The sequence below is a fragment of the Cydia amplana genome, chromosome 10, assembly GCF_948474715.1.
Source record: "Cydia amplana chromosome 10, ilCydAmpl1.1, whole genome shotgun sequence".
NCBI lineage: Eukaryota > Metazoa > Arthropoda > Insecta > Lepidoptera > Tortricidae > Cydia > Cydia amplana.
Window position 1 is genome coordinate 18,740,536 of NC_086078.1, and position 14,127 is coordinate 18,754,662.

At 42.3% G+C, this 14,127-nt stretch overlaps 1 protein-coding gene across 1 annotated transcript in view; it reads left to right on the forward strand.

Moving 5' to 3' along the window:
- The window catches only part of LOC134651450 (superoxide dismutase [Cu-Zn]), a 394,084-nt gene that overhangs the window by 237,468 nt on the left and 142,489 nt on the right, over nucleotides 1–14,127 (forward strand). The window lies entirely within an intron of this gene.

Below are 14,127 nucleotides of genomic sequence, written 5' to 3' on the forward strand. Positions count from 1 at the left end.
AAAATTGTCTTTTTGACAACTTCTCATGTTTCAAAACTGCATACCGTTTATTGAAATTTGTTTGATTTTTGGTTTGATTTTTGGTGGCCAACTCGGCGGCGAGGAGCAATGGCCGCAACGGAGAAACTTTGTTGTGTTCGGGGATGCAGCAACTCGCGTAAGTAAAATATCGAGCGGGAATATTTAAAATAATAGTTCTAACAGGCCTGTACCGGCCCGCGACCATGATATGTTTTTCTGTATTTATTTATAAACTATCGATGTATAATAATCGCTCACGCTGATTAGTACATGCGAAATGGATTCTAAAGCGTATTTTTTAATATGCAAGCTATAATAGATGTCAAAGGATTGTCATCATAACATGATACAATATTTATAATTCATGCTATTTTCCGGTTAGTTTTGCCTAAAACACTACTAAAGTTACACCAAAAGAAGTCTCCAACGATTTTGATAGCACACGCAGTGCAAGTTTGACGTTTAAAATAACACTTGCACTGCGTGTGCTATAAAAATCGTTGGAGACTTCTTAGTCTAACTTTACACTCTAGTCTAAACCATGAATCTAGTACCTACCTATAATTGGATCAGGTATGAGGGGGGGTGGGGGAAATGATCGAACAGGATATGTTTATGTATCTTTCAGTAGGAGTAGCAGAAAAAGCGCTATTATTGTTTGTCCTTGTCAAAGTCTTTATTCCCCACCGTTAGTATGCTTTATGGTGGGAAACAAACCAATTCGACCAATCATATTGTCGCATTGCTTATGTGCTGTCCCTCACGGACGCACGCGTATAGCACATCCTATATTAGGATCATCTATGCTCTAATCTAAACACCTCTGGGTGCCTATCCAACGTGCCAAACGAAACGGTAACTGTCTCTGTCGCACTAAGGAAGAGTGATAGAGAAAGATGACTACGCTCTGCTAAGGAGCGTTTGGAAACGATTGGCACGTTGCCTTATAAGTACCCTGAGATAGCTATTAATTTGTCGATCTTTGTTCAGCCATGCTGCGTTGATGAAGGATATCAAGTATAAAAAAAAAAGATTCTAGGCACTGAAAGATACCTTTGATGAAGCCGTAATATTGGTAAATACGGACCATTAATTAGCTTCTAGTAGTTGCCGTTACTAAAAGCTATAAGTAAATATACCTACGTGGCATATCTACCCGTCGCACAGCTCACCAATGTCGTGGGATGTCATGGTCTGGCCATGTAGAAGCTCTGTGTGAGCGGTGCTACATCTTTTAAAAGTTATCAATTCTTGCCATCATAACTATTGTTTTTCAGGTGCCAACGGAATTGTGCTGCATTCCTTCCCCAACCCAAAAGGGGACCCAAATAGATTTTCCGCGTGGGTGGAGGCGGTGGGCTCGCTAAATGAAGTGGAGCCAAATTTTATATTTAAACGGCGTAGGGTGTGCCATAACCATTTTGACCCAAAATTTTTTACTTGGTCAAGTCGGCTCAGCCCGGATGCCGTCCCAACCCTGGGCTTACCTGGTGAGCTTCTGTAAATGTTTGTCAATTTACTCTCAATAACAATGTTTCAATGTCTAATATTCATTTTTTTCTAACAGCAGCCCAGCCAATTACAGCACCTGACCTGGAACCGGATGATATAGGTACAACAAATAATCTATATCTAGCCTATGTGTACTTACTTGTAGAAAACAGTGTGGAGTATCAGTGTGTGAATGCGTTGAATTTGCTTTAGTAGGTAGGTACCTACTAAAGCAAATTGTGTTTGTTTACACAACGTGTAGGTACTTTGAATTAGAACTTGCAAAATACATTTTTGCTTACCCTGTTTAAGACTGTTTTCCCGAAGAAGGTCGTAAGTGCTATTATAGATCCCGATGGCGCTTATAGATTGTTCCTCGTAAAGACAGGACATTTGTTTAGGTACTTATATTTAATTAGACTCAAATCTTTAATCGATAAACGCCAAACGATAAAAAGAATTGTATGTATGTATTGGCGTTTTCTATCAACCACTGTGATGTTGGCACTCTGGCCTGGGCATCATTCCGCTGTTATGTGTGATGAGCAAGAAAACATTTCTAATTCTTTAAGTAAGAGGTTCACAATTTTTAGGGTTCCGTAGCCAAATGGCAAAAAACGGAACCCTTATAGATTCGTCATGTCTGTCTGTCTGTCTGTCTGTCTGTCTGTCTGTCTGTCTGTCTGTCCGTCTGTCCGTCTGTCCGTCTGTCCGTCCGTCCGTCCGTACAGCCACTTTTCTCCGAAACTATAAGAACTATACTGTTGAAACTTGGTAAGTAGATGTATTCTGTGAACCGCATTAAGATTTTCACACAAAAATAGAAAAAAAACAATAAATTTTTGGGGTTCCCCATACTTAGAACTGAAACTCAAAATTTTTTTTTTCATCAAACCCATACGTGTGGGGTATCTATGGATAGGTCTTCAAAAATGATATTGAGGTTTCTAATATCATTTTTTTCTAAACTGAATAGTTTGCGCGAGAGACACTTCCAAAGTGGTAAAATGTGTGTCTCCCCCCCCCTGTAACTTCTAAAATAAGAGAATGATAAAACTAAAAAACATATATGATGTACATTACCATGTAAACTTCCACCGAAAATTGGTTTGAACGAGATCTAGTAAGTAGTTTTTTTTTAATACGTCATAAATCGCCTAAATACGGAACCCTTCATGGGCGAGTCCGACTCGCACTTGGCCGCTTTTTTTTTAATTTGCTTTTTAGGGTTCTGTACCATTCTGTACCCAAAGGGTAAAAACGGGACTCTATTACTAAGACTCCGCTGTCCGTCTGTCTCTCCGTCTGTCTGACATCAGGCAATAACTCATGAACCGTGACTGTTGAAATTTTCACAGATACTTAATGTATTTCTGTCGCCGCGTATAAAAAACAAATACTAAAAACAAAGTAAATTAAATATTTATGTGGGGCTCCCATGCAACAACAGTGATTTTTTTTGCCGTTTTTTTCGTAATGGTACGGAACCCTTCATGCTCGAGTCCGACTCGCACTTGGCTGGTTTTTATGCATCAAGGTGTATGTTCACCGGTGGCTCGAAGACGTAGGTAGACGTAGGATCTGACAATTGGTTTTTAGATAAATCGAGAGAAATATTGTAATTTTACGTCACACAACTTAGTTTATCAGTGTGGATTATGTAGGTAATGTGAAATAGATAGTGACGTAGTCACAGAATAAGTGATAGTATATTATCATACAGAACGGCCACGCACCGCCCCGCCCCGACTTGCATTACTTACCTCGCCCCGCGACTGGCCGCGACATGAATGAATCTGGCGGACTTCTGGCGGACTTCTGGCGTCCTCTCAGTACTGCGACTTACCCACACATACACAATGACATATAAACGCAAATGATTTTTGATGTAAGGCGTGTCCGCCCTGTGACGTAGTGTAGTAACATAGCTTTTCAATTCAATTACCGCTTTAACGCTTGCAGTATTCCATAAGGTGGATTTGCAAAGCTATTGTTTAGGTTACTTATTCTAGTGAAAAGGTAAACAAAGTGTGGATTTACAGAGGCAGGAGTTTCGAGGAAGGCGCGAGGGCGCACGTGCGTCGCGCCGGTGCCATTGCCATTTGCCATTGTATGATGTTCACATAATGCTCATACTACCCGCGCCATCAGCTATCGATGTCATTCAATACAATTTTGTTAATTAAGTTTACTTAGGTACCTAGATAGGTACAGCTTATAGGCAGGTAACGATGCGAGTTGGGTTATTAGCAGGGGTCGGACAAAAAGTGCGGATGACGTAAAAATGACGTAATCTTGCACACAGGATGATGTTTGAGTTTGTATTTAAACTTCCGTGTGACATGTAGTAACAAAGTAGTATTAATGAAGTAACAAAATAATCGTAAATAAATCCATGGAATTAATAATACAGGTGGTAGGGTGATGTAGTGAATAAAATAAATTTCACGAAACTTGCCACAATATTCGAGTAAAGATGACATTTTAGAGCGTTTTCTTATACATTAGTAAATATAAATTTTAGCTAAATATAATCGTGAAGATACAATAGCTAAACAATAACGAAGTCAATTTATTGTTCATCTGATTGACAATGTGTCAGTCAAAAACGTACTTACTCATTTCAAGTGGCGATATCGTTTAATAAAGAGGTTGATAAATGATAAGTGATAATTGTTTATGAAAATCAAAAATACTATTTGAAATCATCCTATAAATGGTTTGACGTCATCCGCACTTTTTGTCCGACCCCTGGTTATTAGTACAATAGTTATTATGGGTTAGCTTAGGTTTAGTTTTATTTTATTTATACATTACATAGTTACGTTTATTGCAATCACATTTATAACACCACAAGGATTGGTATAAGTACACGCGCTATTTATAAGAAAGGAACTGCTATCGGAAATTTAACTTCAGAAAGAAATCTAGGCTTTATATTGTGATAAGATTTTTTACGATATTTTTCCTCATCGAAGATGATCAGATCGTAAATATCCCTGTCCTAAAATGTGATAATGAAACTGGAAATCTTTAAAGGAACCGCGGTTCACGTGATCGTTCAGTGATATTTCGTTACTACCGGTCTATATTAACAGTAGGTACTATAGGTACTTGAACACGAACTTCATAAAGTTCCAGGACCTGATGATGAGACCGGAGGGCGGAAAGAACTGAAATTGCGTAATATACCTAATTACTTAAGGTTTACGGTTTTAAGACGGAGAAGGAAGGTAAAAATAAGAAACTGTCTAATTATTATAAATATAGATAAAAGATTCATTTACCAGGTAGGTAGGTAGGTAGGTAGGTACTCGCCTATCTACTTACATAGGTACTATGTACCTATTGCAATTATTCCCAAGCACACCTCGGCATGCCTGAAGGCGCCTCGGCAATATGCCGAAAGATCCCTTGCCGTGACGACGTGTCGAATGTCGATAGTGGCCGCCGGACCTAAATCGATGTAAAAACCGAAGTTGGGTGGGTCAAACAGAAATGGAGATAGAGATCTTTATTTGCATACCATTTTTAGATGTTACATACATGGACCCTGGAAAGGGTGTAGCAAAAATTAGGTAGTTCACAATATCACAGTTTGCTTATTATTACTTCTTACTAATTATTATCATTATCATGGACCGCGAGCCATGAACAGATTTCCATGACCAATCGCCTCCCGGGCGATAACTCGTATATTGGTTAACGGCTATGTATGATGATCCCTCATGGACGTCAGCTGCCGCTCCGTTGGTGGGTTGAGAAATGGCAGCCACCGAAACATGTAAAAAAATTAAATAAATTTTGTCATCGCCTCCCGTTTGATACTTTGTCAGAAGATAGTTTAGATGTTATTATAAATAAAAAAACCGTCAGCCGGTTGTATAGTGGTGGAAAGACCGTCAGCTACTTGCATAAACATATAAAAAATAAGTGCTGTACCTTTTTATTATAGTAATAACTAAATCATGAAATTTTGCATGTAGGTTTTTCACAGGCATTTCAATAAACGCCTTACGGATTTACGGATATAAATGGTAGGCGCGTAATATTTACATGTTTATGCAAGTAGCTGACGGTCTTTTCACCGCTATACAACCGGCTGACGGTTTTTTATATTTATAATAGCATCTAAACTATCATCTGGCAAAGTATCAATCGGGAGGCGATGACTGAAAAAAATTTTTTTTTTACAGGTTTGGTGATCAACCGACGGCCTTTCCACTGCGATACAACCGGCTGACTATTTTTTTAATTCATGATAGCATCTAAACTATCATCTGACAAAGTATCAAGCGGGAGGCGATGACTGACGATATTTGCTCCTGGCCCGCGGTCTAAAAACTGTGTTCACGTCTTTCCTGTAGACATACACAAGAGTTAAGGGCTATAAAGGTTAATTTTCTTATTTAACCCTTATCCACGTGAAAAGGTTCTCCTTTTATTTAGAGAACTATGATAAAATCATTACTTACATGCCCACAAGCTGTGTTAACTGTTGCCCATATAGGAGAGAAAAATGTACAGTTCGCGCGAACACACTAGTTTTCTCTCCTGTGGGCAATAGTTAACAGCTTGTGGGCATGTAAGTAATGATTTTATCATAGTTCTCTAAATAAAAGGAGAACCTTTTCACGTGGATAACGGCTAAATAAGAAAATTAACCTTTATAGCCCTTAACTCTTGTGTGACATACTCTTGTGTATGTCTACAGGAAAGACGTGAACACAGTTTTCTGTTTGACCCGGGTGTAATGCAGCGGAAAATATAATTTATCACAATATTAACACAGTAAACAGTTGTTTCTGTATAGTAACCTATGCAGAAATTACAAGAGGGATAGTGTATATCCAACTCGGATACACTCACTCGGATGATGTACATATTAGGTAGGTACCTAAAAGATTTTTAGTGCGAGAATTGAAATTTCTTTTTAAAGTATAGGTATACCTACCTTCTTATTAAAAAATGATAACTATTTAAGAAACAAGATATAGCGCAAATTAATATACAGGAGACTTCCCGTATAGTTTCCTAGAATCATTTAACATACTTATTAAGTTTGACAAGACCTTTACAGAAGATCCTTTACACTTTTGCAGTTTATTTATATTAAGTACTTACTAAGAAACTTACGTAATTAACATAGTTCCGTTAACATAATTAAACGTTTATCTTTAAATTAACATAATTCAAATTTTCCTTTTGAGATACAATTAATCCCCTAAAAATCTGCCAATTACAAAACCTTCCTGTGTTATCTTCGTAGTAACTCATGGAATTTAAAATTACAGGTGAGCGCTCTCCTTCCAACAAGACAAAACCGAAAAAAAATCCTTTCATAGATGAAAAAAAATCCTTGGAGCAGACAATAAAAAAACTTACCGCTAAAAAGGAAAAGTTCCGTTTGAGACTGAAAAAAGCATTAAAACTGTCAGAAAACAAAAGTTTTCAGAATGCGTTGAGACAGTTTTCAACACTAGCTGCACTGTTCACAGTCATGCAATTTCGAGAAATTAGTAAGAATAAGTTCGGACGTAGATTTACACAAGCCGAGAAGATAATGGCACTAAGTCTCTACAAAAGAAGCCCAAGGGCATACAGATGGCTAAAAAACATTTTTGTACTCCCATCATCACTAACTTTAACAAGATTAATATCAAAAACTAATTTAAAGCCTGGCATCAACGAAAATCTATTTAACCAGTTAAAAGAAAAGATAACAAAAATGAAACCAGACAACAAAATTTGCGTACTTCTATTCGATGAGATGTCCATTGCTCCACATTTTGATTACAACTTACGAAAAGATTGCATTGGTGGTTTTGTGAGCAATGGAGGGCAAACAGTTAAAATCATTTCGGACCATGCATTAGTATTCATGATACGAGGAGTAATGTGCAACTACAAGCAGCCCGTGGCCTACACATTTTGCTCAGGGAGCACGAACAAAGCAGAATTATCAAAAATGATCAAATGTGTAATTAGCAGTGTTGGCCGAACGTTAATCCCAATTACCATTAAAAATTAACCATTGAAAAGGTTAATTCGAATTAACCATTAACCATTGAAGGAAAATTAATTGTCAATTCGCATTAACATCAATTTGCATTAATATTAATTTATTTCGAACCATTAAAAATTAAAAAGAATTAATGGTTAATGCTTCACAAACCATTAAAAATTAAATCAATTTTTAATGACAATTAAAAATATTATTGATAATTATCAATTAACAAAAATATATCGTAATTTTTTTTATCTAGCTAGTGGACCTCAGGTTTGGTGCAACATAGAAACACGCCGTTTGGTCATCCGACTCGTCTTGATGAGCACTTGGGAGACCAGTACCCAAGATAGAGCTGATGCTGAACCCTGGGTGTACCTAGTGGAATTCAGGTTTGGTGCAACATACACACACGCCGTTTAGGCTATTCGACTCGTCACAATGAGCACTTGGGAGAGCAGTACCCAAGATGGAGCTGATGCTGAACCCTGGCTGTACCTAGTGGAACTCAGGTTTGGTGCAACATAGATACACGCCGTTTAGGCTATTCGACTCGTCACAATGAGCACTTGGGAGAGCAGTACCCAAGATGGAGCTGATGCTGAACCTTGGCTGTACCTAGTGGAACTCAGGTTTGGTGCAACATAGACAAACGCCGTTTTGGTCATCCGACTCGTCTTGGTGAGCACTTGGGAGAGCAGTACCCAAGATAGAGCTCATGCTGAACCCTGGCTGTACCTAATGGAACTCAGGTTTGGTGCAACATAGACAAACGCCGTTTTGGTCATCCGACTCGTCTTGATGAGCACTTGGAGAGCAGTACCCAAGGTAGAGCTGATGCTGAACCCTGGCAGTACCTAATGGAACTCAGGTTTGGTGCAACATAGACACACGCCGTTTAGGCTATTCGACTAGTCACAATGAGCACTTGGGAGAGCAGTACCCAAGATGGAGCTGATGCTGAACCTTGGCTGTACCTAGTGGAACTCAGGTTTGGTGCAACATAGACAAACGCCGTTTTGGTCATCCGACTCGTCTTGGTAAGCACTTGGGAGAGCAGTACCCAAGATAGAGCTGATGCTGAACCCTGGCAGTACCTAATGGAACTCAGGTTTGGTGCAACATAGACAAACGCCGTTTTGGTCATCCGACTCGTCTTGATGAGAACTTGGAGAGCAGTACCTAAGATAGAGCTAATGCTGAACCCTGGCAGTACCTAGTGGAACTCAGGTTTGGTGCAACATAGACACACGCCGTTTTGGTCATCCGACTCGTCTTGATGAGCACTTGGGAGAGCAGTACCCAAGATAGAGCTGATGCTGAACCCTGGCAGTACCTAATGGAACTCAGGTTTGGTGCAACATAGACAAACGCCGTTTTGGTCATCCGACTCGTCTTGATGAGCACTTGGGAGAGCAGTACCCATGTTAGAGCTGATGCTGAACCCTGGCTGTACTTAGTGGAACTCAGGTTTGGTGCAACATAGACACACGCCGTTTTGGTCATCCGACTCGTCTTGATGAGCACTTGGGAGAGCAGTACCCAAGATAGAGCTGATGCTGAACCCTGGCTGTACCTAGTGGAACTCAGGTTTGGTGCAACATAGACACCCGCCGTTTTGGTCATCCGACTTGTCTTGATGAGCACTTGGGAGACAAGTACCCAAGATAGAGCTGATGCTGAACCCTGGGTGTACCTAGTGGAATTCAGGTTTGGTGCAACATACACACACGCCGTTTTGGTCATCCGACTCGTCTTGATGAGCACTTGGGAGAGCAGTACCCAAGATAGAGCTGATGCTGGACCCTGGCAGTACCTAGTGGAACTCAGGTTTGGTGCAACATAGACAAACGCCGTTTTGGTCATCCGACTCGACTTGATGAGCACTTGGGAGAGCAGTACCCAAGATAGAGCTGATGCTGAACCCTGGCAGTACCTAATGGACCTCAGGTTTGGTGCAACATAGACAAACGCCGTTTTGGTCATCCGACTCGTCTTGATGAGCACTTGGGAGACCAGTACCCAAGATAGAGCTGATGTTGAACCCTGGCTGTACCTAGTGGAACTCAGGTTTGGTGCAACATAGACACATGCCGTTTTGGTCATCCGACTCGTCTTGATGAGCACTTGGGAGAGCAGTAACCAAGATAGAGCTGATGCTGAACCCTGGCTGTACTTAGTGGAACTCAGGTTTGGTGCAACATAGACAAACGCCGTTTTGGTCATCCGACTCGACTTGATGAGCACTTGGGAGAGCAGTACCCAAGATAGAGCTGATGCTGAACCCTGGCAGTACCTAATGGACCTCAGGTTTGGTGCAACATAGACAAACGCCGTTTTGGTCATCCGACTCGTCTCGATGAGCACTTGGGAGACCAGTACCCAAGATAGAGCTGATGCTGAACCCTGGCTGTACCTAGTGGAACTCAGGTTTGGTGCAACATAGACACATGCCGTTTTGGTCATCCGACTCGACTTGATGAGCACTTGGGAGAGCAGTACCCAAGATAGAGCTGATGCTGAACCCTGGCAGTACCTAATGGACCTCAGGTTTGGTGCAACATAGACAAACGCCGTTTTGGTCATCCGACTCGTCTTGATGAGCACTTGGGAGACCAGTACCCAAGATAGAGCTGATGCTGAACCCTGGCTGTACCTAGTGGAACTCAGGTTTGGTGCAACATAGACACATGCCGTTTTGGTCATCCGACTCGTCTTGATGAGCACTTGGGAGAGCAGTAACCAAGATAGAGCTGATGCTGAACCCTGGCTGTACTTAGTGGAACTCAGGTTTGGTGCAACATAGATAAACGCCGTTTTGGTCATCCGACTCGTCTTGATGAGCACTTGGGAGAGCAGTAACCAAGATAGAGCTGATGCTGAACCCTGGCTGTACTTAGTGGAACTCAGGTTTGGTGCAACATAGACAAACGCCGTTTTGGTCGTCCGACTCTTCTTGATGAGCACTTGGGAGAGCAGTACCCAAGATAGAGCTAATGCTGAACCCTGGCTGTACCTAGTGGAACTCAGGTTTGGTGCAACATAGACACACGCCACATCCGACTTGTCTTGATGAGCACTTGGAAGAGCAGTACCCAAGATAGAGCTGATGCTGAACAGCTGGCTGTACCTAGTGGAACTCAGGTTTGGTGCAACATAGAAACACGCCGTTTTGGTCATCCGACTCGTCTTGATGAGCACTTGGGAGACCGTACCCAAGATAGAGCTGATGCTGAACCCTGGCTATACCTAGTGGAACTCAGGTTTGGTGCAACATAGACACATGCTGTTTTAGTCATCCGACTCCTCTTGATGAGCACTTGGGAGAGCAGTACCCAAGATAGAGCTGATGCTGAACCCTGGCTGTACCTAGTGGAACTCAGGTTTGGTGCAATATAGACACACGTCGTTTTGGTCATCCGACTCGTCTTGATGAGCACTTGGGAGAGCAGTACCCAAGATAGAGCTGAAGCTGAACCCTGGCTATACCTAGTGGAACTCAGGTTTGGTGCAACATAGGCCCACGCTATTTAGGTCATCCGTCACATATTGAACCTGCAGGTACTGCCAGGGTTCAGCATCAGCTCTATCTTGGGTACTGCTCTCCCAAGTGCTCGTCAAGATGTGACGGATGACCAAAACGGCGTTTGTCTATGTTGCACCAAACCTGAGTTCCATTAGGTACTGCCAGGGTCCAGCATCAGCTCTTTCTTGGGTACTGCTCTCCCAAGTGCTCATCAAGACGAGTAGGATGACCAAAACGGCGTGTGTCTATGTTGCATCAAACCTGAGTTCCACTAGGTACTGCCAGGGTTCAGCATCAGCTTTATCTTGGGTACTGCTCTCCCAAGTGCTCATCAAGACGAGTCGGATGACCAAAACGGCGTTTGTCTATGTTGCACCAGACCTGAGTTCCATTAGGTACTGCCAGGGTTTAGTATCAGCTCTATCTTGGGCACTGCTCTCCCAAGTGCTCATCAAGACGAGTCGGATGACCAAAACGGCGTTTGTCTATGTTGCACCAAACCTGAGGTCTATTAGGTACTGCCAGGGTTCAGCATCAGCTCTATCTTGGGTACTGCTCTCCCAAGTGCTCATCAAGACGAGTCGGATGACCAAAACGGCGTTTGTCTATGTTGCACCAAACCTGAGGTCTATTAGGTACTGCCAGGGTTCAGCATCAGCTCTATCTTGGGTACTGCTCTCCCAAGTGCTCATCAAGACGAGTCGGATGACCAAAACGGCGTTTGTCTATGTTGCACCAAACCTGAGTTCCATTAGGTACTGCCAGGGTTCAGCATCAGCTCTATCTTGGGTACTGCTCTCCCAAGTGCTCATCAAGACGAGTCGGATGACTAAAACGGCGTTTGTCTATGTTGCACCAAACCTGAGTTGCATTAGGTACTGCCAGGGTTCAGCATCAGCTCTATCTTGGGTACTGCTCTCCCAAGTGCTCATCAAGACGAGTCGGATGACCAAAACGGCGTTTGTCTATGTTGCACCAAACCTGAGGTCTATTAGGTACTGCCAGGGTTCAGCATCAGCTCTATCTTGGGTACTGCTCTCCCAAGTGCTCATCAAGACGAGTCGGATGACCAAAACGGCGTTTGTCTATGTTGCACCAAACCTGAGTTCCATTAGGTACTGCCAGGGTTCAGCATCAGCTCTATCTTGGGTACTGCTCTCCCAAGTGCTCATTAAGACGAGTCGGATGACTAAAACGGCGTTTGTCTATGTTGCACCAAACCTGAGTTCCATTAGGTACTGCCAGGGTTCAGCATCAGCTCTATCTTGGGTACTGCTCTCCCAAGTGCTCATCAAGACGAGTCGGATGACCAAAACGGCGTTTGTCTATGTTGCACCAAACCTGAGTTCCATTAGGTACTGCCAGGGTTCAGCATCAGCTCTATCTTGGGTACTGCTCTCCCAAGTGCTCATCATTGGAGTAAAAGAGAAAGATCCCCGCAATTTGCGAATTTAGGTTTTCGCGGTAGCCCCTCGGTTCTTTCTGCTCTGCTAAAATGCTCCACTGACAAATGACTCTACCCAAACTATAGATTATAGTTTTTACCCTAGTTTATTTAACATGAGCAAATACTTAATTCATTATAAGTTGCAATGTAGCGTTAGGTATATGGTATGGCAAACCAAATTTGTTAGTAGAAAAGGCGGCAAATTGAAAAATTTCCTTTTCCCATATGAAATTTGAATTTCGCACCTAAATGCTTGGTTTGCCAGGCGATATTAGGTACTCGTATTTGGTTACATGTGGCCACTACATGTGTATAAGTGGGTGAATCAACTTGTTTTGCCACTTTTGCCCTATAGTTATGGTTTTCTGAACTACAAAATAAAACAATACTCATCCCTTTCTTATGGGTGCTAGTATTAGCGTAACACAAAGACTGTATGGTTCTTTCCGTCTAAAGTGTCATTCTATGGAACTTGCTAACTATGTAAACAAAAGTCAGTAGTAAGTTCATCATTCAGAGACAATTTCAATATGGCGGTTTGTTAACGCAGCGTCTTACGTAGGCGAATAATGCGCGAAAGCGAAGCGACGCGGATAAATCAATCCTTTGATACCCATAGGAGTGTCCTGCGTAAGCGATCTAGTTGCGAACTCGGCGCGGGGGCGACGCGGCGCGAATTGCACGCGAGTGTCGGGCGCGCGGCGCGGCGGCCGCGCGGCGAGACGGGCGCGCAAGAAGCTAACCGTTCTCACATTATGTAAACTAGTGTCCTACGTGAGCGGTCTTGACGCGATGACGAAGCGGCGCGGCGCGGCGCAGAGCGGACGCGATCAATCCATTTGATTTCTAGACGCCAATACTGAATTTGATTTGATTAGTCGACTCACATTTGATATTTTATAGGTTTTACTGTAATCTATAGGGAAAAGAAATAAAAAAATATTTAAATGTTTGGGAATCGGCATAAAGGACTTAAGCGCCGATGAGGTATATGTCACTTATGACTATTGTGAGTTCGCTGTGATAATGACTCGACAAAGTAATTATTTATTATTACTACATCTTTTAAGCTAATTGCGAGGTCTACAGCTTCCAGACAACTTTATTAAATACGAATAAGGTCGATATCTTTTTAGCATCAAGCCCACGCACGTGTATTACGGACGAAAAACCGACACCGCGGCCATCCCATCGCCATCCCGCCGCGCCATAAGCTATCCCACACCACTACCCTCTCTACACGCTGGCCAATCTTAGTGCGCGCCGCGTTCACGCGTCGAACGCTCACCTAGGACACATTTGCGTTCGCGAGTTGTTCGCCTACGTAAGACGCAGCGTTACATACCTAGTTAGCAAGTTCCATAGAATGACACTTGATATGAGACAGTCCCTGGACACACTATAGGGCTTATTAAACTTATCCTGCCTTCGGATGGCTAACGATCAGCCGCGACGTCGGCCCCCATATCGGGTAACGATCGTTTTCAGTTTCATGTGGTTTCATGAAATATTGTCACATCGTTCACAATATTTCTTGGTGTAAAAAATAGTTCAACTCGTTGGCGACGTCGGACACGATCGTATTAAGGTCCGACGGTGTGGAAGTGTAATAAGCGCTTATAGTGTAGGTACATA